At 37.5% G+C, this 27,619-nt stretch overlaps 1 protein-coding gene across 1 annotated transcript in view; it reads left to right on the top strand.

The window, feature by feature from the left end:
• The window catches only part of PTPN21 (protein tyrosine phosphatase non-receptor type 21), a 129,508-nt gene that overhangs the window by 8,806 nt on the left and 93,083 nt on the right, over positions 1 to 27,619 (top strand). The gene's annotated exons all lie outside the window — the stretch shown is intronic.

The following is a 27,619-nucleotide window of genomic DNA, read 5'->3' as shown; positions in this document are numbered from 1 at the left end:
GAACTTTCTTTTGTCCATTCTTGGCCAGCACTTTCCACAGGAATGGAAAGTATATTAAACATAATCTAAAATATAAATCTCCTACTTCCAAATGTACTCCAAAGTTAAATATGAACATCTTTTGGATTATTTAAACCAGGACTTTCATTCATAAGGAAGAGTAAGCTGTATAAGGTTGTAAGTGTTATAAGGTCATAGAGACAGTAGTTGTTGACAATCAGAATTATTTTCCTTATGACTATTACCATTACAACTATGTCCGGGAAACAGTATTTAGTCATTTAGTACTGCTTTGTAGCTGAGGGACAAGCGAGGTTAAGTTATTTGTCAGGATTCAAATCCAAGTCTAGCGCTCCTCCTTATTACATGTTGACTTTTAGAATATAAGCCCCTCCAGTTCCGTTTTTGTCTTTGTATCACCAGAACTTAACACGCTGCTTTGGATGTATAATTGAATTTGTTACTTTTCACATTTTACTTAAGTGTTTCAAATAGTATTCCTGCCTGGATTTTTATTGATGTTGCTGTTTCTTACCAGGGATAGGTAGGCAATGTGTATTTAGGACCACTGACTGATCTGTTCAGCTGTTGCTCTGCTCTGTTGTTGTTCATTTGTTTTTCAGTCCTGTCTAATTCTTTGCGACCCCGTTTTGGGGTTTTCTTGGCAAAGATACTGCAGTAGTTTGCTTCTCCAGCTTCTCCTTCTCCAGCTCATTTTACAGATGAGAAGACTGAGGCCAATAGGTTTAAGTGACTTGCTCAGGGTCATACAGCTAGAAAGTATCTGAGGCCAGATTTGAACTCAAGAAGATGAGTCTCCCTGATGCCAGGCCCAGCACTCTATCCACTGTACCACCTAGCTGCCCCATTCCTCTATTTCTATACCCCCCTTTCTGTCTTTGTTTCTTTCTGACTTCCATCAGCCCTCCCCCTCCTCCTTTCTTCTTTATCTCACCTATGCCATAGGTCTGCTGCACTTATTGGCTTTGCTTAGTTCTCCTGGACTAAAGAGATTGCTTACCTCTGAATGATCTAAAAAAATGAGGAAATTTTCCACCTGGTTTGTAACAAGATTGCCTTTTACTGGAATAGAAGGGTGTTTTGGAAATAGAAAGGCATGGCATGTAAGAGGTCCTTTGTGCTTGAAAAGAACAGTCTGCTCCTCACCTTCACCTCCTCTTCAAGTGTTTAATAGTTTTAAGAGTGAGAAAATGGATTCTCTTCCTTTCTTTTTCCTTCTGACTAGCACATTTCCTTCCAAGCCAACAGAGATGCTGCCCTTTTATGTATAAAGAGATGTTTATAGGCCTGTCTTTCCCTGACCTATCCAAATTATTTTACCCAGAAATAATCATCTCTACTAAAGCTCATGCCAAATGTTCAGTTCTGGAATATTCAATAAATGATAATGTGTCACTTTCCCTTACTTAGCAAATTCAAAATTATTTGTAGTTGTACATGTTTTTGTATTTATGTCGATTTAGATGATAAAATATATTATTGCTTAATCTTAAAATGGCACAAATCTGGGGCTAAACTCCTGTTCCTTTCTGGTGATGGTCTTAAATAAATGCTCTGTTTTAGCACTTAGAATTATGAAACTAGAAGAAACTTTAGAGACCTTCCAGTTCCTTCAACTGATCTTATATGGGCTTCCTTCTTCTGGATACTCTCTAGTTTATCAGTAGCCTTCCTAAAATATGGCACCTAGGATTGGGCATAGTTCTCATCAGCTTCCCTTCGGAACCTGAACTTTAGTAGATGTACTTTTGCCTTATCTTTCCAGACCTCACCATCACTTTCTGGACTTTTCCAAATCTTGCTTCCTCAATCATACTCCTCCACCCTTTCTCCCACTAACAGTCCTTTATGTATTGTCTTAACCTTTTAGAATGTAAGCTCCTTGTGGGCAGTGACAATCTTGCTGGCTTCTTTTGCATCCCCCAGCACTTATCACAGTACCTGGTACATAGAAAATACTCTATAGATGCATCTTCCCCCCTCCACCCTTTTTCATTCATACTCACCTGGCTAATCTGGGCATATTAAAGTTGAACAATGCCTCTTTAGGCCTCCTTGTTATGCCAAAGATTCCATTAGTTTTCATGGCTGTTTTATCATCCCGTGAATCTACAATTCACTAAAATCTCCAGATCTCTTTTTTTTTTTTTGAAAGAAACTGAACCTATCTGCCCATGCCTCCCCATCTAGTTCCAGTGAAGCTAATTAAAAAAAAAAACCAACATAAGTGAAATACCTAATTTACTTTTATCTTTGTTAAGTTTCATATTATTAGATCTGGCCCAATGTTGTAACCTGTCATTGAAATAAAACTTTGAAAAATAAAAGCTAGCCCAACATTTTGCAAGAAAGAATTAATAAAGAAAGGACTGCTTTCTCACAATAGAAATGTCTTACTAAAATAATTAGAATAGTAAGATGCCACTGACTGCAGCTTTTAATAGAAGTTGAAGTAAGACCTATAAAATTAGTTGTCTTTATTATACTAGTTCCGTAAAATCTCTATGTATCTAGTTGACTATAGTTAACTATTTTAGGAATTCATTAACTTAGAGGTATTTCAAGATGAAGTCATTTATTAATGGACTCATTTGGGGTTAGTGCTGGTTTGCAGAAATTAATCAGCTTTGACAAGTTTTTTTATTCAATGGAAGCTGAAGGTACTGTGGCCTTTTTAATATTTTTCAGTCATTTCTATTCCTTTTTTGCTTTTTTTCTGTCACATTCTAGCTCAGCAAGTCAAGATGCACATGTTCTATTCATTTCTATTCAAAGTTTTCCATTTATTTTATTTTAAATGCTTGTATATGTAATTGCACCCTTTTGTTATTTACTGATTTTTTTTTAAAAATGCTTTACATAAGTCATGCATAGTTGTGCTACACATTTAACATGAATTTTCTTGTAGTTTTAATGTATTTACATAATTGTAATTAGTATGTATATTTTGGTTCTTTCCCTCTGCCTGATTCTGCTTTACTTCTTATAAACCCCACCGTAGTTCCTTCTGTTCAGATTGGCGAGTTACAGTAGAAAAATGCTAGACTGGAGTCAGGAGGCCTGGTTTTAATCCTTCCTCAGACACTTGACCTTGTACATATGTCCTTCAGTCTCTCAGAGCCCAAGTATCTCCATTGGTAAAATGGGGATTCTCACTACCTGTCTTGCAGGGTTATTTTGTAGAAAGTGCTTAGGGAACCCTGAAGTACTATACAGAAATGAGGGTTTTCTTGTTAATATTTATATTCACACTGCCAATGTAAGCCGCTATTATTACTACTCTTACTAGTACTGTTACTTGTTGTCATCGTGTTCGGTGGGTTTTCAGTTGTGTCTGACTTTGTGACTCCATTCAAGGTTTTCTTGGCAAAGATACTTCAGTGGTTTGCCATGCCCTTCTCCAGCTCATTCTACAGATGAGAAACCGAGGCAAACAAGATGAAGTGACTAGTCCAGAATCGCAGCGCTGGTGTCTAAGGCCAGATTTGAGCTCAGGAAGAGTCTTCCTGACTCCAGGCCTGGCATTCTATCTACTGTGCCACATAGCTGCCCAAATTATTTTATTATTGGTAACAGTAGTAGTAGCATTAGTTTGATTACTACTACTGTTATTAACTAGAATCTATTGTTATCTGTATTAGAATCTAATATAACTATTATAGTTATTAACTAGAATCCAGGAGGGGCTGCTTCTTTCTTTTCTTTTTCTTTATCCTCCTTTTTTTTCCTTTTGTTTACTTTGAAGTATCTTAAACACCCTTCTAAAATGGTGATTTGGCCAATACAGTGAATACTCTAGCAACTAATTTGGCTTTGTTTTAGAATCCAGAACTGTTTTGAAATACAATTTGGCATGAACATCTGCCTGTTGTTGAAATTTGGGATTTTCAGTGGAAATCCAGGCAGATGTTTATTGTCAGCCAAAATCATGGAAGGAAGAAAAAAAAAAGACGACCTATTTTCCTCACCTGCTTGTTCTCTCACTCCCCTCTACCGTCTTCCCCAATGGAGGAAGAATCCTCCTTTCTTCTGGCTTCCAGCTATAAAGGGGAAATTCCCTAAAGTTGAGGGAAGCTGGGTACAGAGATAGGATACAGGCTTCTTCCTCTAGCCATTCTTTTCCTCCAGGAACCTCTTTCTGAAGAGAGTCAGGAACCCTGGGTGTCCTCTCTGGAAATCAGAAAGAATAAGGAATTTTCCTCCTGCAAGTCCTAAGGAACTCTCCCCATCATGTATACATGGATCAGGGATCATTCTTTACACCAGTGAGGAGAGTCTTGTGCAAATGTCAGGCTTGAGCCATGGGTGGGTAACACTTGATTTCCTGGAATGCGTTGTTGAGATTTTGGGGGGTAGAAGGTTACATTTTCTAAATTCTCAGTAATTCTGAAGTTGTTACATTCACAATCTACATGTTTTCTGATTTTTTTCAATAGTTTTGTGATTTTAAAAGTATGTCCAGTTTTTTAGTATGTGAAATCTTGTAATCATTGTAAACTGTTGATAGCTTTTATTTTTTCAAAAGATTTTCTCCATATTGGTCATTTAAGAAATTATTTCCTTCCATTCCTTAAAAAATTATTTGTTTGTTGTTTTCTAAAAGTGTTTTAAGGTTCTAATTTTAGTTGTCCCCATGAATTTTTGCTTTCTACAAGTTCTTTTTAAAAAATTTGTTCTTATGATGTTATCACTGGTGCTGATTCTTGCTTACTTTCCCTAAGTGTGACATTTATACATTGAAGGATGTTTCTTTTTTCCATCTGTGCTTCCCTTAGTACTTAGCTATTTGTTGCTCTTATTTATGTATATGTTTGTGTGTTTATACATACACGTTTTAATGGTACTTTACTAATTTTCTATTTTAGATTATTTTTTTAATGTGTGTATTTAAATTTGAAAAGTTTTATTGACACTTTCCATTTTTAACACCACAATGTCTTCCTAATTGCTGTCTTTTATCAATAATGGCTTGTATATTTTTGATATTCATTTTTCTCTTTTTTGTGTTTCTATTGTTTTTTTGAGGCATATATGAAGAGCAGGGTTCCCTTTAAGTATCTCTCCAGCATTTTTGCTGAAAAGCTCCATATGTTTTCTCCATCCAAATTCTTTGCATATTTATAGTAGGACATTACATAATACTTGAAGCAGAGACTTAAATGAATTCCTTAATTGATTTCCTTAATTCTTTTGAAATTAGACATTAGACAAATTAGACATTTTCATTTTAGTTATGAGTATATACCATCGTAAACTTGAAACTACTCTGAAAATCTGTATCTAAGACATTTTACTAATTAAAGTAAGAATAACATTGTTTAGTGCTCCAGGAAAATCATTTGTTAATCTCTTGATAATGTTGAGCTTTGAATTTTGGCTATTTTTTCCTCCTGATGTTATCGTAGGTTTTACATATCTCAAATTATATTTGAAATTAATTTTATTCCGTTAAATCTGTCAAGTTGTAGCCAGTGAAATATGTGGTACCTACTATGGTTTGAAAATGGTTGGCTTAAACCTTATTTGAACTGCTCTCTGCCCATATTAGCCTTACCAAATGATGTTGTCCTAATTGTAGGTAATTAAACATTTACACGCAAAGTTCTGGGTTCTATATGCTAATATATTTTCTTTTTCGTTTCCTTTCCCACAAACTTTCATTTTTACTCTGAACATAGAAAATGCTGATAGTGTTGGGAATTGTGTGATTAATATGTTAAAGGAACACAATCATTTTAGCTGACTTTTGAACAGATGTTTTAATAACTTCTTTTGATATCATATGATGTACTGAACTGAAGGTATGGTGTAAACCATTACTGTGAAGCATGGCTTCATAAAGTATTCTTGGTCATCAGATTTAAAGAATTATATATTTGTATTACTTATAAAATAAATAATATACTTTCCTCCTAAAGCTTAAAAATTTTTCTACAAAATGTGTATTTTTTTTTTTCAGAACCTATACCCATAGTCTTCAATCACTGCCCTATGAGGGGGAGGGTATGGGGGAGGAGAGAAGGACCTTTGCCCACTGAGGTGGAGGGTGTGTGGGTGTGTGGACATGTGGACCTGCATGAAGGGGAAGGACCTCTGATTTACCCCAGACTGGCAAAACCAGGCCCAGCCTCCTATCGTTGCCAACCACCACTGCTCAGCACCCCTATATCAGCTACCCAGATGCTAGGTTAAATGGAATTCCATTTGCAAAATATCCCTTGGATACTGTGAACTTTGTTATTCATTTATCGATCACTATTATCCCTAGGAGTTCTTTTATTTCCCCATTTCCATATTAATCAGTCACTAGCCATTTAGGAGAAAACTGTCCCCAGCCCCTTCCTCCTATTCTCTTATTCCCATTCCTCTCAACCTTACCCAACCCATGTCCTTTTCTAACCTTTAGATTATTTTAAGTTAAATTGTTTCAGGTATTTTAAGCATCTGTTAACTTTATCTTAACTGTTATCTAAGTATAGCACACAGGAATTTAGACAGAATTGCTTCTGTAATAACTCTTTTAATTTGGTCTCTTGAAATAGCTTTGGTCCATAGATGTATGAAGTATAATTAGGGTTGGATTGTCTGTAGTCTGCAATAATGAACAAATGAATATTCAACTTCATGAATAGTAGAATATCAGTCATCAACTGATAAAATATTTATTAAGCAACAATCTAATTTATATTGGCCCAGACATTTGGTCAATTTCATAAATATTTTGTGGTTTGCTTTGATTCATTATATAGAAGAAGGACTATATAGTCAGAGGAACTAGATTGAAGTAATCAGTCACTTAGGACTTGGCTCTATTTGGACAAGTCACTTCTTTTTTCTGGACCTACTGATAGAACTGAAAGTTGTGACCATCTGCTGCTCTATGGCCTCATTCCCTTCCCTGATCACTGCTGTTCCTTATCCCCATCCATTTTTTGGTGGTCTCCCAAGGTTCTATTCTGGGCCCTCTTTTCTCTCTACACTCTCAGTTTAGCATTTAAAGACCTTCCTAGCCTGGCTCATTTACTGTCCAGCTTAGTTCATGTTACTCTGTTGCTTAAACTCAGCATTCCATCCGTGCCTTTGTGCAGGCTGTGCCTCGTGCCTGGAATGCGCTCTACCCTCATCTCTGCCTCTTAAAACCCCTAACTTCCTCTTAGGTTCATAGTCTGTTGCACTTACTACATCTTAACAAATGCTTGTTGGATTGCATTGGAAGGAAGTAGATGATCTCTAGTAGGTGAATTCTTCTCCTTCCTTTGCCCGTCATCCTGGTATCCTAGGGTTTCAGTCTCTCTGTCCGCTCCAGCTGAAGGCACCTTGATTTCCTCTTGTCTGAGGCACAAACATTCCTAGTTAATACCCTGGGTGCTCACATTCATTCACATATCTTCCTGGGCTGTTTGACTCTGACCAGGTGCAGGTTCGGAACATGTCTTTATCCCTGTTTCATAGTTGGCAATAATTGTAAGCAAGCGGTGAAAGTGATTATCCCCATTCAGCTTCATCTAAAGATAAGCCAAGGAGAATCAAGCTTGGATCACCTGGGCATTTAACCTCTCTGGATCTCTCTCTTCATCTGTGGTAACATTAGCAATAATAACCTGTGTTAGTATAATGTTTTAAGTATTGTCATGAAGAAGGTACTTTGTTAGTCTCAGATTTTATAAAGTTTTACTCATGTTTTGGTTGTTCGTTCATTTTTTGGTCATGTCTGACTCTTTGTGACCCCATTGGAGGTTTTCTTGGTGAAGATAGTGGAGTGATTTACCATTTCCTTCTTCAGCTCATTTAACTGATGGAGGAAACCAAGGCAAAGAGGGTTAAGTGACTTGCTTAGGGTCACCTAGCTGGTAAGTATCGGAGGCCAGATTTGAACTCAGGAAGATGAGTCTTCTAACTCCAGGCCTGGCCCTCTATACCGCCTAGCTGCCCTAATCCTTTCATAAATATCACCAACTTAATTTGTGTAATTTTGAACTCACTCCAAGTCCAACACTCAAGTGTACCAGGGGAGGCCATATCGAGGGCATCAACAAATTCTTGCAAGTAGAAGATAATATAATATTAAGAGCTGGAAGAGAACTTAGAGATAATCTAGTCTAATTATCTCGGTTTACAGTTGTAAAAACAAGCCTCAGAGAAGATGTGATTTGAGATAGCTAGGTGGTGTGGTGGAGAGAGTTCAGGACTTGGGATCAGGAAGACCTGAGTTCAGATCCTGCCTCAGATACTTACTAGCTTTGTAACCCTGGGCAAGTCACTTAACTTTTGTTTGTCTATTTCCTCACCTGTAAAATGGGGATACTAATAGCCCCTCCTTCTCAGGGTTGTCGTGAGGACCAAATGGACAATAGTTGTAAAGCGACTAGCACAGTGCTTGGCACATAATAAGTACTGTATAAATCTTAGTTGTTATCATTATTAATTAACATCTCTGTGCCTCTGTTTCCTCTTCTATAAAATGGGGCTCTTCTGTATTTCCTCTTCTATGAAAACAGGGCTGATAAGAGCACCTACCTCACAGGATATGTAAGGATCAAATAAATTAACGTATAGAAGGCATTTTGCAACCTGAAATGGTTATATAATTGCTAGCTATTTCTATTATTATTTGTCTAAGCTCTCTTAAAAATGCTTAATTGATGTATTTTTTCCCCAATACCACGCCTCTCCCACCATCCCCAAAGACTCACTTACAGTGGTGAGAAAAAGGATTGAATTAGAATCTCTCCTATTTGTCCTGTATCTAGCTTGCTTTGTGTACATTTGTTCACATGTTGTCTTCCCCGTTAGATTGTGAGTCTTCGAAGGCAGAGACGGTCTTTTGCCTCTTTTTGCATCCCCTGTTGCTTAGCACAATGCCTAATAAATACTGATTGATGGATTGCGTTAGAATCTGTTGTTTTGGATTCTGGTCCCTGATTAGGTACGCCCATGGTGAGGGAAAGTCATGTGACTTCTTTAGCCTGTGTAATAAATTCCTTCCTATCTGTTTGTTTGTTGTTCATCATCATAGAGCCCAGCCCTTTGTATCCACAGTGCCAAGAACATGCTTGTGCTACTTACTCACGAGGTTGATTGTCTGGCTTCAGTTGTTCAGTTGTTTCAGTCCTGTGTTCGTTTGGGGTTTTCTTGGCAAAGATACTGGAATGGTTTGTTATTTCCTTTTGCAGCTTATTTTACAGATGATGAACTGAGGCTGACAGGGTTAAGTGACTTGCCCAGGGTCACGCAGCTAATAAGCGTCTGAGGTCAAATTTGAATCCGGTCCTCCTGACTCCAGTCCAGGCACTCTATCCACGGTACCACTTAGGTACTGTAGTTGTCGATGGTGTGGTGTAATTGAGAGAGTACTAGGCTTGCAGTCAAGAAGAGGTACCCTCAGACCCTGCCTCTTTTATTATTAGTTGTGTTGTATGATCACAGGCAAATCTCTTAACTTTTTTCAGCCTGGGCTTTTTCACCTATAAAATGAGGTTAATATGTGTTTCTGCTTCATAGGGCTGTGGGGAGGATCTTTGCAAGCCTTGAAGAACTGTATGTCAATAGCTATTGATGATAAAAAATTTAGACTTTAGAGCAGGGATCCTAACCTGGGGTCTGTGGACTTGTTTTTTAAAAGAGATTTTGATAAGTGTATTTCCCTCTACTGATTTCCTTTGCATTCTTATGTATTTTATGCATTTAATTTTTGTAAAATTTTTTTTAATTTTAAATTTAAATACAAAATGAGAAAAAAAAGCCATTGCCATAGGTATTGTAACAGCAGTGTAAGGCCAATAACACCAGCACACAGGAGGGCTGCTAGCACAGGTTCTTTCATATACTTTTCTAAGGAAAGCAAGGGGTTTACTTTAATCAAACATACATATATCATTCACTTACTTCAGGGGAAAAAGTCAGCACCCTGAGCTTCAGAGAAAACACAAATAGAAATTACAAGCATACATTATATAAACAGAGCAAATAACACAAATTGAAAGTGACCATCGCAATACATACATAGTTACCAGAGAGAGAAGCACCAACATCTGGGTTTTCAGAGCCAGGGGCTCCTTAGCAGCTACCCAGGGTCTCTACACCAACACTCTTCCAATGAGTGAGCCCCAAGCAAAATGCTAACCTCAGAGTATATATACCCTTCTTCAGAGTCATAGAGCATCACCACCATGTGACTCAAACCCATGTGACCTAGGCCTTCCCGTGACTTAAGCAGGTCATCAAAGACTCCGGTTTAATCAAAGACTCTTGATTGAAACAAAGGCAAGACTCAGAGACACTTGATTGCCTTAGTGCTGAGAAGCGCTCCAAAACGGAATAAAAGCTAGCTGATTGATTGGGTGATGGCTGACAAAGGAGAAGTAGTAGCTCCTTATTGCCGTCTTTGTTCAAATCTTTGCTTTCCTGCAACGGGAATCACTCTCAGTCTCCCCTTCTCTGAAGGTCATGCCATTATATCATATGCCACTTTTCCCCTCATCCTTGCAGAATCACAGGACTAGGAAGGCACCTAAGGAACCAGATTGTCCTATTTCATCCTTTTCCAGATGAGGACACTGAGGTTCAGAGAGTGAAGTGATATGCCTAAAGTGATACCAACTTCTTCAAAGCCCAGCTCAAGAATTACATTCTATAGAAAGCCCATCCTGATGCTCTTAAGTTACTAGTGCCTTTTCTCCCAAAATAACTTTGAATATATTTTGTATTTACTTAAACTGGATATATTGTTTCCTCCCCTCAACCCTAATAGAATATAAACCAGGAGAGCAGGAACTGTTTTGTTTTTGCCTTCGTATTTCCAGTGCCTTGCACATAGCGTAAATGTTTGTGGAATGAATGAATGAATGAATAAGTGAATGAATGAATGTGGCAGAGTTGAAATTCAAACCTCAGTACTGAGGGCACTAAATCCCTTCTCTTTCCACTGGACGGTGCTCTCTCCCTAAAGTCAATTACTGACTTCTAGGATTCTCCTCCTCCTCCCTTCATTATTTGAGCAACTGATTTCCCATCTTCTGTGCTTCTCCTAGGTCTAAGTGGCAAAAACATTTAGAGGTTGAACTGTCATACTGAGGAGGGCACAAGGAGCTGGAACATTTTTTCAAATGCTCCAATCTAGTATGAGCCAGACTACTGGCACCCTTTGAGTCCATCAGAATTCCTTGGTGTAAGGGGCCTAACTCATGGATTGATGCATCAGTCATTCTAACTATTCCTGTCCATTTATCCCCCTTCCCTTCTTGTGAGGGAATGGCCCCAGTCTGGCCAGGCTGTATCAGCCATCTTTATGAAAACTCTCACTCCCTGACCACACACTTCCTTTACTTGCTCAACTCCAATGACCTTCACCTTTGTCCTGCTTCAGCCATACTGAGCCTTAGACCTCAGTCATCATTCATAATAGTTCTACTCCCACAATCTTGAGCTCTGAAATTCCTTTCACTGACTTCCCACTCTCTTATTTCTTTTAAACTTTTTCTTTCCATTAGTTGTGATTTCTAGCACCTTAGTTCCATGCTGGTCTACCAGTCCATCACATTACTCTCTGTTCTGACTTCATTTACCTTCCTACTAACCTATGATTAACCATCAGCTCATAACCATCTTGTATCCTTGACCGTGACTGTCGTATCCTTATGTCCCTTTTCACTGACAAACTTTTTTAAAAAGTTTTATTGCTGTCTTCTATATACATTAGTCATTACCAGATAGTGTCTCCCCACTCCCCACCCCTATCTCCAGTGTTCCTTCTTTTATAACAAAGAAAAACAGTTAAGCAAAAATCAACTGATACAATCACTGTCTGACAATAAATGTACCATTCTTTTTTTGTGGGAAATTTGATGGTTTTTTCCTCTTAAATTTTCTTTTTTACTTAAAAAACATGAGTATTTCAATATAGCAAAAACAGAAAAAAGATTGTGTATGAAATTGTGAACTTGTATTATGTACTGTTTTTTGTCCCAAAAAGTGTATATCAAACTTAACATGATAGTAACAGAATTATCCTGCTTGCCTGGATCCCCTTCTGGACCTTCTTCGGCTCTCTGTGTATTTAAAATGTTTCATTAAAGTTTCCTTCCTTCCTTCCTTCCCTTCTTCCTTCCTTCCTTTTTCTCTCTCTCTTTCACTGTTCACCAATTTACACCCTGCCCCCCAAAGCTCTCCCTTGTAAAAATTAATTATAGTTGAGTAAAACAAATCCACACATTGACTGTGTCTGAAATTACATGTCTTATCCATCACCTCATTGGTGCATAGCTTGTACTTAGAGCTATGTTCTGTGTGATCTAACTTGGAGAGAGGACAAGTACCTTAGTTCTGGATGCCATGACTTTCTTTAATGCAGCCTAAGACTGATTTAATGATTTTGGCCACTGTGTCCCATTGTCAAATGATATAGATCCTGAAGTCTACCGAAATTCATAGATTTGTTTTGTTTGTTTCTTTGTTTTTGTATTTTTTTTTTGAAGATGGCTCCTTCATCTTATACTTTTGAAGTTGATTTTTTTTGGAGAACCCAAGTGTACATCCTTTACCATCCAGCCTTCCTTAGTCTCATTATTTCTTTGAATACTCTTTCCCCAAAAGTCAGTAATTACCTTTCTGCTCTTGGACATTACTTTTTTTCCTTGAACTTCTGTTATTTGCCAATTATGTCTAATTTTACATTGTAATTTGTAATCTTTTTCTCCACAAGACCAGATCAAAACTTCATTTCCTTTTATGGAAAATTTGACTCTTAGGCCCCTAGGGTTCCCACAGATGCTTTCAGGGGGTCTGTGAGGTCAAACTATTTTCATAATAACTAAGATATTTTCATTTCTAATATGGTAAATATCAATAGATATAACCCACACAAAAAGAAGTTCTTTGGAGAGGATTATTTTTATATAATTTATAATCATTTCTAAGAAGGTAGATCTGTCCTGGGACCAAAACCTGACAACTGCCGCATTAGTAGATTATGTCCATGAGTTTCTGTTGGCAACATATTCATAACCATGCAGCCAATTTAGTAAGGATCCTCTCCAAACTTAGCCACTCTAGTCCTGGTACAACAGCAGTGCAGTTTATTTGAGGTCTTTGCAGACTTGGGAGAGTCCATGTTCCACTTGCCTAGCATTAGATAGCCAATTTTACCTTCATATCCCAGTTAGGCTTCAGAGTAAGTAGAACCTTGGTGGAGCATATAAACTATATGTTTATAAACATTAAAATATGATGCATTAATTCTAGTTACTATAATAACATAGGCTATTTGTAATATATCACATAAAATACATACTATCTTACACATAGCATACACTTTGTATATAACCACTTTTCCCCCTTACCTCTATCAGCAGTGTTGCAGTTAAGGTACAGCCAAAGAATCATGGATTTAGAACTGGAAGGGGCAGTAGAGGTAATTTTGGCACAGTGTCTGGCACATATTAGATGCTTCGTAAATACTTGTTGACTGATAGATCTAGTTGAACACCCTCAATTTATTGATGTGATTGACTTAATTGAGATTGAGTCTTCTATCTCCCTATCTCACTTGGGCTGGAAGTGCAGTGGCCACTCATGGGCTCAGTCCCAATGTTGATTGCTCCAGTTTCCCAATTTGGGACGTTAATCCTGCCTTTGGCAGCCTGGTGGTCTTCCTCTGGGATGGGGTGAGGGTGAGGGGCTGGATATTAACATAATAGTGCCAGACTTAGTGTGGATACCTGAGTGGCTTCAATCGTTAACTGCACATTAGAACCTTGGAACTGAAGCGATCCACTAGCCTCAGACTCCCCATCATGACCAGGTCGATCCCCTATTTTACAGATGGGGAAACTGAGGATTAGAGAGATTTTATAACTTTGTAACAAGGTCACCTACGTATGAGTGGCAGATCTGGGATTTTAACTTGGGTCCTCTGATTCCAAATTTAGTGCTATTTTCCCTGACAGTGTATTTCTTTTAAAATGTGCTATAGTGCTGGTTTTCTTTTTTTTTTCTTTTTTTTCTTTTGGTTTCTTTTTATTTAGATTGATCTTCTCCTTATTCATCAATTAGGGAAATTATTTTTTAATAAACAGTAGTCTGGATAATGTGCACATTTATATACACTTTAAAGACTGAGTACTATTCACAATAATTAATGATTATTTTAGTTCTAAAAATATTACATAGGATTTGCATAGGATCTGTGGGATGCTCAAAGCTATTTTTTCTTATTAATTTGAAAATATTATTCAGTTAGTTACAACTCAGTCCTCGGGGGATTGGTTAGGAAAACCAGTGTGACAAAAGGGCCAGAAAAATAAGCAGTATGGGGGAGGGGAGGAAAGTACAAAACAATGAGGAGGAAAAGGAAATAATTTACAGTACTTTGAATTCTATGTTAAAAGCTGAGGTAGAAAAAGAATCAGATTGTTGTGTGAACAACTTAAATAGATTTATGAAACTAATTTGACCTGATAGTGTGAGCCAATACACTCAACTACTAGACTTTAAATATCTAGAATAATTTGTTGAAGAGCAAAATAGTTTGGAGGTTTATTTATATTGGAATCACTTTGTGATTTAAGGGTTTAATTTTTAAAAATTCTTTTATTTCCATTAAAAAGATACTGTAAGCCATATTAAGAGTAAGTTACAATTTTTGCCAAAATGGATGTTGTTCATGTATCTGTCTATACATGTGGCTGATAATCTTGTACTTTATCATTTGTACAACTTTCAAAACATAATCCATAGCGCCTCTGATTTATGGTCTTGCAGGGATTGGTTGGTGTGTGTGTGTGTGTGTGTGCTTGTGTGTATGTATATATATATATCTATATATACACAATATATACACATAAATATACACATGTCTATATATATATTTACATTTACATAACTATAGAATTCTAAATATGATATAGGCGGCAATCTCAGAGGGAAGACACTAGCAATTTGGGGGGAGGGGAGGAGATCTGGAACGGCCTTTTGTAGGAAGATGAGGTTTGCTGTATCTCAAAGAGGATTTTAAAATGGGAGAAAGGACCTATTTGTAAAAAAATATTTGTAGCAGCTCTTTTTGTGGTGGCAAATAATTTAAAATTGAGGGGATGCCCATTTATTGGGGAATGGCTGAACAAGTTGTGGTATATGACTGTAATGGAATATTATTGTGCTATGAGAAATGATGTCAGGATGATTTCAGAAAAACCTGGGAAGACTTCTATGAACTGATGCAAAGTAAAGTGAGCAGAACCAGGAGACCATTGTACACAGTAACAATAATATTGTATGATGGTCAATGGTGAATAACTTAGCTCTTCTCAGCAATACGGTGATCCAGGACGATTCCAAAGGACTCGTAATGAAAAATGCTATCCACATCCAGAGAAAGAACTGATGAAATCTGAATGCAGAATGAAGCATACTATTTTTTACTTTATTTTTTCATGTTTTTTTTTTCCTTTTGGTCTTCTTTCATAACATGATTAATGTGGAAATATGTATTTCATGATTGCTCATGTATAACCTCTATCAAATTGCTTACCATCTCGGAGGGAAGGAGAAAATTTGGAACTCAAAGTTTTTAAAAAGGAATGTTAAAATTTTTCTTTACATGTAATCAGGAAAAATAAGATGATATTTTTTTTTAAAAAAAGGTGTGTTTGAACTGAGTCTTGATGGAAGCCAGGAGGCAGAAGTAAGGAGGGAGAGCATTCCAGGAATGGGGGAGAGCCAGTGAAAAGGAACTAAATTTGGGAGATGGGGCAATTTCCTCAGCTGTATAAAAAAAGAGTTGAATTAAATGGTCTTTAAGGGCCCTTCCAGATGTAATGTTTTATGATTATATAACTCTGTCAGTCCAGACCTGAAGTGGATCTGATATGGAATTGCAGTGTTTTATGGAGCCTTTGGAATTTATCTCTTAAAAGAGTAAAGGTCTTGAGCAAGGAAGCAGCTCCTTCAAGAGAGTATCTAAAGTGGGAAAGATTAATTGGCTTTGTGGATTCAAAAAGGGGGTTGATTGTAGTCTTCTTCCATGTTCCATACATGGCTTTGCTTTTTCTCTATTGATTCATATTTAGTATATTAAAATAACTAATATTTTTTAAAATAAGAATACCCAGTTCAAACTCTTCCTTGCCTTCAAGACTCTCAATTTAGCCCTTATTTGTTTAGTTTCTTTCACTTCTCTGCTTTTTTTCTTATACTTTCTGATATAGCCAAACTGGTCTGTTCATTTTTCCCAGACATACCATACACGTCTGTGCCTCTGTACCTTGACTCCCAGAATTCTTCCTGACTGAAATGGCTGAGCCATGCTCTTCAGATAGTGGTCTAACCCTTCCCTTGATTCCTCGCTCAATTCTCATATCTTCCATAAAGTTTCTTTTTACTGTTCTAATCCTGGAGTGAACGTCCTTCCTTTGTTTTCTTGTAGTGCTTTCTGGCAGTATTATTTACTCATTTGGTCTTCTCGTCTCGCTCAAGCTGTGTTTAGCTCAGTGAGGCTCAGTATTCTCAAACTTAACATGAATTCACCAGTCTCAGACTCCCACATTGCAGGGATTACAGACATGGCCACCACACACAGCGTATGTTGCCTTTTATTGCTATTCATCTCTAGAGATGTATGTCCTGTTTCCCAGCCCTCTTTTTAAGGGAATCTTAAGATCAGACACCCCGTCTTATACCTTTGTGTGAGGGCCTAGTTACATGTAGGTGCTCAATAAATTTTTAAAGATTTTGATGAAGTTGCTTGAAACAGTTTAATTTAGAACCACATGAAGAAAGCTTAAATCCTTTGCCCTCACCATTTCCTACATCTGAAATTCCCCTAACTCCCAACTTGCTCACCCTACTGAATTCCCATCCATTCCTCAATATCCAATTTAAATGCCATCTCTCCCAGGAAGCTTTTCCTCTTAACTGTTTTACCCTTCCCCCACCCCCACTCTCATGCCTCCAAGCCATCAGTGATCCCTCAGAACTCAAGTCCTTTCATACAAGATGAGAGGATTTCAAGCTATAAATCTCCCTAGAGATAATTTTGGTCATTCCCTTTATTTTACAGATGTAGAAACCGGAGGGGTGGGAGGAAATAGACTTTCCCCAAATTATATTTTTTACCTTATTGTACTGTCACGTTATCCCTTCTAATATTATTTATTTTTGTGTCTACCTTATTTCTTTGACAACATTCTAAGTTTCTTGAGGATAATAACTTATCTTAGTTATATCTGTGTTAGATACTGAAGAGGATACAGTTTTTTGCACATTATAAGCATTTTGGTAAGTATATATTGAATTTAGTTCTAAGTTAAATAAGCTTAGATAAAGGAAGGAACTTAGATAAAGTTGAAAACTTTAAACTTCCCTCATGAGAAAGGAAAATCAGTAGAAATAGAACATTCTTTTCAAAACTTACATGCACACTTTTTTGTACTTAGGAAAAATAATCTTAATCTAAAATACTTATTTAGTAGGGAAGCCAAGAATTTATTAGAAACATATTTCTGTTTCTCAGATACATAGTATTGCTGAGACTTATCTGTTTTTTATTCCAGATGTTCCTTAATCATTGAATGCATCTACTAGCTACAGTTTATGTATCTCGTGCGTCTTGGAAATGTACTTTTAGGAGAGGCTGCTGTTGATCTAATTTAGTTTTGTTATAGAGACTGCTTTGAATTTTCATTCCAGAACTTATCTGCTTGAGAGTATCAAATCTAGATATGTATTACAGCTCTCTGAGGAATCTAAACATGAGCCAGATGTGCCTGAGGAATGCTTGAATTTGTTCATGTTCAATTAGTGTTTTCTAAAATATGGGTGTGCTGGTTTTTGGTGGTGTTTTTTTTTTTTTTTTTTACTATTTAAAGGGATCAAAATTGTTTCAACCCTTCCCAGTAGCTTTTTGAACCAGAAAAAAGATATCATTTGGAAAATATTCTCTGTTCAGTTTTTTTTTCACATTTAAAAGTACACTTTCCATAAACAAATAGGAAATTATTTTATTATTATTATTCGGCTAGCTCCTATATTTTCATAAGCCAGGGTAAAGAAGAAAATATGGGAGAGGGGAGGGCAGGTGTAGATGGTTCCTTGCACAGGGGGGAAATGTGGGCCCATTACCAACATCCAGTGCAGTTACTTTGATGCTCAATTGATCTGTGATCACAGTGTCTTGTATACTTTCTCCACAGGGATGGATTACAACCTATTCCTTCCTCCTTAACCTGTGTAACACTTAGCTGTGTCCTTCTATAGTTCTCCATGTGGATCCATTCAACCCGCTGGAGACTTTCACTGAGTTCTTTTAAAATTGTGGGGGAGCCAGTGGAACAATGCATGGGTTATTCATCTCTTGTCTTTCACTTTTGCTTTTCTAGTCATACATTTAAAAAATTAGTATCTTTTATCTACGCTTTTGCATGTCTTAATTGTTAATATTATAACCTATTTATATTCTACCATGCATCTTTCCTTTGGGTGAACTACAATTTTGCTCCTTTAGTGATTGTGGCACTCCCTGATTTGCAGCCACGTTTAGTAGGACCAGAAAAATACTAGTGCTAAAAAGATGAGTTGTTATTTCGGAGAGGAGTTTGAAGGTCACTGAAAACATGTTTTGCTTTTCCAAATGGCAGCCAAGTCTTTTCTTTCTTTAAGTTTATTTTGAGTCCAGTTTTTTGTTTGTGTTCATCATTACAAGATGACTAGCTCTGTGGGCCGCCCCTCCAACTCCATACTGTTTGCATTTTTGGTCCACTTTTTCCTTTCCTTCTTTCAGGGTTCCATTCATAAGATGAGACTAATGATATGTCAACAGTCAGATCCTTACCTTGTATACATGTTGGGTGGGGTTGATTTGGACATTATGGAATTGAAGGACAATAGAATATAATGGAAAGACTACTTCTGGAGCCAGGGGACTGTGGTAGAAATCCTGGCTCTGATACTTAATACCTCTGTGTGACTTTGGGCGAGTCACTTGAGCTTTCTGGGCCTCAATTCCTTCCTCTGTAAAATGAGGAGGGTGGACTAATGACTTCTGAGGTCTTTCCAGATCTAACTCTGTCATCCTATGAATTTGAGACCTGAAAGAGAACTAAAGAGATCTACTCGCTTCTCATTTTACAGACGAGAAAGCTGAAGCGGAAGTTGTGATTTTTTTCCCCTTAAGCTACACAACTAGTCTCCTCGAACTAAGTTAATTTCATTATCTCTAAAGATAGAGGATATAAATTCAGTTTCCTGCTGTTTCAAACTTTGAGATTTTTGTCTTCGGAAATCAGTGAAAACAAATGACTAAACCTTATCAGTCAGAGATATTTCTAACCTATTCTTATTACTGCCAGGGAAGGGGGGAGGAGGCGTGTATAAGTATGCTAGTCAAGACATAAAAAATGAGATGACCAGATGGTGATGTTATTAGTATCCATGGGATATTTCATGTCATTTACTATAATTACCACAATTTATTACTTTGTTCTAAAGTGTGTTTTTGAGACCACATTAGGTAAAGAAAAATGAGCAAGAAGAAAAACATGAATAACAATTAGGCAAGAAAGACACCAGTGGGAATCCTTAATGTGTTTACAACAGAGCTGTTTGATAGGAGGCCTTCACTTGAGCGTCATCTGGGTAGGAAGGGCTTGGGGAAGGTTTTCTCTTTTAAGGTACTTTCTAAAATAATAGTTGATACAACACTGAGTGACTCTTTGGTGGGGAGGAATAGAGGGGCATCTGCAGCTTTATCTCTGTGCTGCCAAACACCTCCAAGGGTAAAACCAGTTAGGGCAGTTCAGTGGCAGTTGCTGTAATGATTGATCAGGATCATTATATTCCGTAGTACAGCATTCAGAAAAATTAAATAGACAGCCATGGCACGTCACACTGCCTGGATCTTTTGTGTTCCAATCTCTTTATCTTAGTCTCATGGGCAAGGCTGTAATCCTTTATGGAATTCTTTGTTTGTTCCTGGGAGAATGCCATTGTTCAACTTTTATGATCTATTTTTTCCATTTTTCTTAGGATTAACAAGTTATTGGGACTCCATCCTAGTGTGATAGCAACACATATCTCTTGGTCTATACTTAAATAAGAAATCAGTGAAAATGTTTTCTATTATACCCTTTATTAATAATAATACAATTCTATAGGAAATTACTCTTTTTTTTAACAAATGACATGTATGTTTTTGTATTTCTTTGTTTTCCTTTAAAAATTTTAAAATATATTTTGTTTTAAACTTAATTTTAATTTCTAAGTACATTCCCTCATGTACAGAGTTATCTTTTGCAACAAAGAATTTCTTTAAAACAAAAAAGGCAGTTCAGAACAAACAAGTAACACATCAGCTAAGTAAGTCCAATAGTGCATATAATATTTCATATTCATATTCTTTTCTTTCTGTAAAGAAGGGAGAGGTGCATTTTCTAAACTTTCTTTAGGTCAGTATGATTATCCATTGTACAGTTTTGAGTTGTTTTTGTTCACTGTTCTTATTTATATTGTTGAAAATAATGCATGTATTATTTTCCTGGTTGTGCTTCATTCTGTATCAGTTTGTAAATATCTTTTTTGATTGAAAGTTTCTCCAAATTCTTCATAGTAATTTTTTATATAGATTAATTACATTTTTAGGCATGCATTTTTAATTTCTTCTGTCCTTAATGCCTAGTACTCCGGTCATTTTTGAATAAAGAGATACTTCACATTTGGTACATGTGTAAATGGTATGGTTAATTTAAAAGTAGTATCATTTAAAGCCATATTTTTAGTAAACTGCTTCTTGAATAGAAAAATGTTCACTGGGTATATAAGACATATGCTTTTGAAAAAATAACAGTGTAAAGCAATATGTGCTTTGCAGTATGAGATGTGGGAGAGATGTGGAACAGTGGATTTCTCCTTACTAGAGGCCTAATCATGTCATGAATCAATCATTCAAGCACTCATTAAGAACCTACTATGTGCCATGCACTGTGCTAAGGGTACAAAGACAAAAGAAGAACAGAACCGGCCCATTTTAATGGAGGAAACATGTACGTATGTAAATATATATGAAGCAAATAAAAAGCTAATAGGAGGTAAAGTTGAAGGGGAGGGCACTAGCAACCAACTCTGGTGATTAGGAAAAGTTTCATGAAGAAGGTTGCCCTTGAACTGAATCTGGAAGGGAGTCAGAGATTCCAAGAGTTAAGGGTAAGGGTGGGGAGCATTCTAGGCACAGGGGACAGCCAGTGCAAAAGCTCAGAGATGGAAGACAAAATGTCATATATGAGAGACAAAGGGGAGAGTAATAGCGATTTAGATTTGAAGATCTTCCCTACCCATTAATAGGCCATGTGACCTGCTTACATCACAGGAAACCTAAGTCACATGTGGTAGGGGGAGCTTACTGAGAGGAAAAGGAAGTTATGTCACAGGAAATGCTGGGAGAGAGCTGTTATGTCTGTTAATGGCTGTAGTGATAGTTAGAGCTGAGGTAAAGAAAGTCGCCTATGATAGCTGAGCAGACTGTGATAGCTGTACTATAAGTTGGTTTTTGGGAAGACCCCAGCAGGGGGTCAGAGAGGTTTTGGGATGGCGAGGCTCTACGTTGTGATATTGTGTTTCAAGTTCCTTGCTGTTATGATAAAGTGGGCTGACTGGTTGTGGGAGCTGAACATTTGGTTATGGGATATGGGTTATCTGGTGTCTGAATAAATGCTTTACTTCTTCTACCTTCTATATGGAGAGTCTCTCATACTTTGCGATACAGAACTACATAGGCATATTCACGATTACCATTGATGTTGTGTTTATTGCCTTACTGATACAGGGAGACTGAGTGTTGTGTGAAAAACAGCTATTAGGCCAATATAGAAGGCTCATAGACTACTTATGTATGGGAGTAATGTATAAAAAGGCTAAAAAGATAAGATTTGGGCAGGTTGTAAAGAGCTTTAAATGCCAAAAAGAGTATATATTGAATTGTATAGGTAGGAAGTTTATTGAGGAAGGGAGTCAGCGTGGTCAGATTTATGCTTAAGAACAATCACTTTGGTAAATGTGTGGAGAATGGATTACAGTAGCCCTGGGATATTGTAGAAGTCATTCCTTTTCCACTATAGGTTGGATTGAAATGGTCTTTGAAGTCTCTTCCAAATATGAGATTTTTGTGATAGTTTTACAAATAAGAAACTATGGTATATTGTGGGTGAAAAACAAAGCAGGACAAGGAATATAGAGTATGCAAGAAAAACAAAAGGCAGTATAACTCTAATGCAAAGAGAACTGGTTCTGGTTCATCAGCCTTTTCAGCTCCCATGATCAAGGTGTTTCAATTTCACCTCACTGTCCACAGGATGGTTCCCTCTTAGATCTCACAATCATCCTGACAGTGCTACTTTTGTGATCTTGACACTCTGGAATTTCTGTTGTCCAAATTTTCTGCCCATCCATCTCTTCCTCTGCCTCATGCCTCATTCTGCCAGGAGTTTACCTTTTTAGCATTGTTTCATATTGTTCCCCTTCACATTTTCTCCGTTCCTGGCAGACTGGACTACGTGCTAGTTTTTCTGTGAACTTGCCTTCTGTCTCCCATCTTTTCTCCTTCTCACAGGGGATTCCGGTGTTAGAATGTACTTGTCAACTCTGCTTCTCAGAATTCTTAAGTATCGCTTCCTGCAGGAGGCTTTCTCATGTCCTCTTCCTTAATTGAAATTATATTTCATTTTTTGGGAGGTTATGTGTTATATCCCTGGTTTCCCTCCCTTCCTTCATGAAAGGGCCTTTTTGGGGGGGGGGTGATAACTTTGATCTTTACTTTTCCATGCCTTTTTCCAAATTTTTATGAGTACCTTTTGTCTTTACATCGTCTTTATTTCCAAATACTTCTGTTACCTGGCAGTAGATACAACTCCAGACCTGGAATCAGAAAGACTTGAGTCAAATCCAGCCTCAGACACTTGCTAGTTGTGTGACCCTTGGAAAGTCGCTTTTTCAACTGTAGGATGGAAATAATGATAGGACCTACCTCCCAGGATTGTTGTGAGGATCGTGTGAAATATTCATAAAGCACCTAGCACAATGCTTGGCTTATTCTTTTCCCTTCCTTTCTTGTCCTCTTCCCTTTCTTACCCTTCCTCAGTATGCAATTCTTTCTAACACAGGCTAAAAAAAGGAAAAGAAAAAGAGATGTTTAGCAAAATTAGCCGTGTCAGCTCAGTCAGGTACTACATGCAGTGTTCCAAATCCATAGGCTCTCACTTCTTCAAAGAAGGCAGTAGCAAGAATTTTCTGATCTCATTTCTTCTCTGGGGCCTGGTTTGGTCCTTAGTCATCATAATTGCTCAACTTTCATACTTTTAAAATGACCTTTCCATTTAAATTGTAATTATTGTGTGTATTGTTTCATGGTTTTTGCTTTTACTCTCTGTATAAGTTTACGTTTTTTATGCTTCTCTGGTTAAGTAGATTATAAATATTTGTTGAATTTTTAGACCAGATGTAAAACAAACTCTAGTGCCAGAAAAAAAAAAAGCAACAATATCAACGAACAAAAATCTTTTAGCTGGCTGACCTATGTGATGTCCTTAGTGATCTGCTATGCATTTTTAAAAAATAAAACAGAAATAAATGGGCTCTTGAAGTAATTAGGGAAAAAGTCAGTTGGGGATTAGGAAAAGGTTTACATTCTGATAGGATTTGGGCCAGGTATAATAGCTGGTTTCTCTTTTATGTGATTGTTGCTATTTGAATCAATGCCCCAAACCACAATCAGTATATAAAGGGTGGGCATATATGTCTCTGGTGTCCTCTGTAAGCAAGAAGCCTAACTATCCAAACATTCCATTGTAATGCCAAAATAATAAAGATAAAACTCAAAAAAGTCAGCTAAAAGTATCAACAATCAACACAAAATTTTATTATTTTTTTTAAACTAGCTCTTAACAGTGGGCTGACCTTGTCTTATACCAATCTCCTAGTAGTTTGGGTGTGATGTTGGAAGAAAATGAGATGCTAACGAATTATTTAGTAGTTAACAAAAGGCTAACTTAGCTAAAATAGAGAGGGATGCTGAACAAGGGTTAGCTGGAGTAAGCCCCTCATCTCCAAATGAAGATTCTGGTCAGCAGGGCATAGTGTGGTGACTTCTGCAGAATCTGGACATCAGCCTAGTCTAAAATCTTCTCCCCCTTCATGTGAGTGTGGATTAGCCTTTTTATGCCCCGAGGTGACCAGGGACCCTTGTTTGCTGCCTTGGGCCACCAGGAAAGCTGAGTTCACATCTGGGCTGCTTAAGGCTTAGCCCATGGGCCAGTTAAGTCTTGGGGACAACTTCAAAGGACTAGTTTAATCTTCATAGGGAACGGGCATAGGAAATGGACCTTGGCCTTCACAGCTGTCTTCTCTTGAGAACTCCCTACTCTCAAGACAACTTTCCCTTTTGATTATGAGATGTAATTAAACAATGCAAAGAAACAAATTACAGTAACAGTAGTAGAAATAATAATAAGTAGCGTTTATATAGCATTTTAAACATTCACAAAGACTTTTTCAGATGTTATCTCATGTGTCCTCCATGGTAACTCTGTGAGATGGGCACTATTTACATCCCCATTTACACATAAGGAAGCTAAGATTGAGTGTGGGCATGGTCACATAGTAAGTACTTGAGGCTGGATTTGAATTCAGGTTTTCCTCACTTCAAGTCCAGCATTCTCCCCAGTGTACCATCTCTTACAGGACTTCATTGGACAGTGTATGCATTCCTTGGTGGGAAAGTGAAGGAATTGTGGATCTTTGGGAACATGAGGAGTCATGATCAGAGAAGTTCCTGTCTTTAATAATCATAGCAAATGGTTACTGTAATTAAAGGTTTATCTGCAAGAGCCTTTTAAGAAAGTTATGAAAAGTGCTTTTGGCAAAGAGGATAGCTCTGACAAGGAGATCTCCATTAGTTCCATTCAGGCCTGGGCACAACCAGTTAGAGTAATTGAATAGTTATATTAGTCATATATAATATATATAATAGTCATGTTATTGAATGGTTGAAATATAAGGTAAATCCTGTGCTTAGATGTTTGTATTTTAAAATTTGTTCTACCCTTGTCCCTCAACTAAAAATTCATTTGTTAGTGTGTTAATATTGTTTATTTATACTACTGTGTTTATAAAGTTCCCTCTTGTAAACCAACAAATCATGTGCTACTTTTGATTTAAAGAAGAAATCTGAGGAGAGCTCTGTTGTGGTTCTATGTTTTTCTCAAATTCCACAAGATCTTCTGTCTCATCAAGTGTTGGATTATTTTCCTTTATTTTGCAGTATTTATTCATAGATGCCTGAACTCCAGCTCTAGTGTATTAGGTCTGGAGGCACATTTTCTTCTGTAACTGTTTTTCCTGTTAATTTATCTGTATATGTTCAAGATCTTTGAGTCTTATTCTTCCTGAAATCTTTGATATTTTCAGTCCCCACCTGGTTATTTTCCTTATCACTCATTTCCTTACTCTCTCCCTTCTGATCATAATTTCTCAACTTCCTTCCACAATGAGCAATTCATGGATCTCAAAGCATCTCAGCCTCCTTTCACAATGGACAATTCATAGTTTATCAGCCTAGATCAGCTGACCTTTGGGTAGTCAGAGCTGGCCCCAGCTGAATTCGATACTTTTCCCCTCAGGTTTGGTGGATTGCTGCATAGCTCCACCTATACACAATGTCTTGCCCTGGTGACCTGTCTCTCTTCCTCTGTTCCTTAGTTCTTTGCTCTGGCATTGGCAGTGCTGGTGCTTCTGGCTCACAGCCCCAGGCAGGCATTTGCTCCTAAAGAGCTGTGGCCAAGCTGGCTGTTGAGGACCAAGCAGATTTCCACAGCTTGGAGCTGAGGTCTCCATGGCACTGGAAAGAGGGAGGGAGGAGAGACCAGGGTTTTAGAGGTGGCTTTTGATGTAAGCCTGTGTCATCATGTCCTTGGGTCTGCCAGTATAGCTTTGCTGCCAATAGCATAGAAGGTGAGGAAGGGGTGCTGAGTGAGCTCAAGGGCAGTAATTATCACTTTTGGGGTTTGGGGTTTGTATTTTCCCCCTCTTTTGGATTCTGGGCATCCTAGACCATGGAGACAGCTGAAGTTGTTTTATTTTTGGTATATAATTTCTGCTTTGGAGAGGTTTTGAGAGGTCATGGGGATTGAGAAAATATCTGACTGACATCTTGCTGCTCATGTGACCTGGAAGTCAAGAGAGCTTTATATTGTTAGGAGTGTGTGTCTTTATGGCACTCGCTATCAACCAGAACCATTCCCTTGGTGGCAGCTAACAGATGTGCAGCCATAATGTGTAGTGGGAAAGAAACAACCATTTTAAGTGCAGATTTACTAATACTCAGTATTTCAGTGGACCTATGATCTCACCAGCGAAGGTGTTTCTCACTCCCAACAGTGTAGATTTGAATTGTAATGTAGAATTGAAAATTCTTTATTCCTGCTTGTACTGTCTGACTTTTGACTATATTCCTCCTGTAAATTCACTATTGAGGTCTCCTGATATTAAGTGGATGTCATCATAGCATTTGTCCATTTGCTATCTCTTACTTGCTATATGACCACCCCACATGCCGACCCAGTTATCTCTTTGATGATATATTTTAGGTTGTTTGTATGTAATTCAAGATGGGTAAGATGCTGCAACCCTATTTATACCCACCATGTGTCTCTCTTCACCGTCCTTTGGGTGACCTGCAATTTCAATTCTTCTGAGATTGTGATATTTCCTGATTTCCAGGAATATGGTATTATCAGAAGAACATTAGTATTAAAAAGATGGGTTTCAGTTTCAGAGAGAAGTTTGGAATAATTAAAATCTTGCAGTTTCCTAAATGTAATTCTCTGTACTCTGTCTCCTGCATGACTCTGGGATTAGTTCATTGTCTCTGGTGTCAGTTCAACGCGTGTAATGATAGATCAGCATTATGGGCTATCTTATGCTGTTGCCTATCCTTATCTAGATCATCAGCATTCTCCATCCTGGTGAGTCCCCACCTCCCCACTGTGGATGGTAAAGCTGTACTCTGGGAATGATTAGAGATCTCATTTAGGATACTCTATGTATAAATTTTGGGACTTGATGTTCCAGAAGAAGTGTGGTGTGGTGTATGAAATCCTTTGACTTAGAGTCAGAGAAACTCCAAAATTCTTTAAAAGACTGATTTTTTTTTTGAGGCAGAAAGGCTAAATCTAAATACCTTTCTATACTCCCCTTTTACCTATTCCCTCATTCCTCTAAAAATCCCTCCCTTATCCTCTCCAACCCCCCACCCTATATCCCTACCATTTTATTTCTTCTAAATTTAAAAGACTTTTATACTCTTCTAAATATATATGTGTTGTTCTCTGATTCCTGATGAAAGCAGGTTACTAGAACTACCAGCCCTCCCCCCCCATCTATTCCTTCTATATCCATTCTTCCTCTTGCACCTTATTTGTAGAAAATAATTATTCTTTTGAGCTGTTCATAAATGGTTTTACATTTGAAATTCCTAATCAGTCAGGTTTACCCAACCTTTCTTATGAGCTCACCAATTATTAATAAGAATCTTAGACATCCATTTTACATATAGCAAAGGTAA

The sequence above is a fragment of the Trichosurus vulpecula genome, chromosome 8 (assembly GCF_011100635.1).
Source record: "Trichosurus vulpecula isolate mTriVul1 chromosome 8, mTriVul1.pri, whole genome shotgun sequence".
Lineage (NCBI taxonomy): Eukaryota > Metazoa > Chordata > Mammalia > Diprotodontia > Phalangeridae > Trichosurus > Trichosurus vulpecula.
The sequence above is the reverse complement of the archived record's forward strand: the minus strand, read 5'-3'. Positions and strand labels throughout refer to the sequence as shown.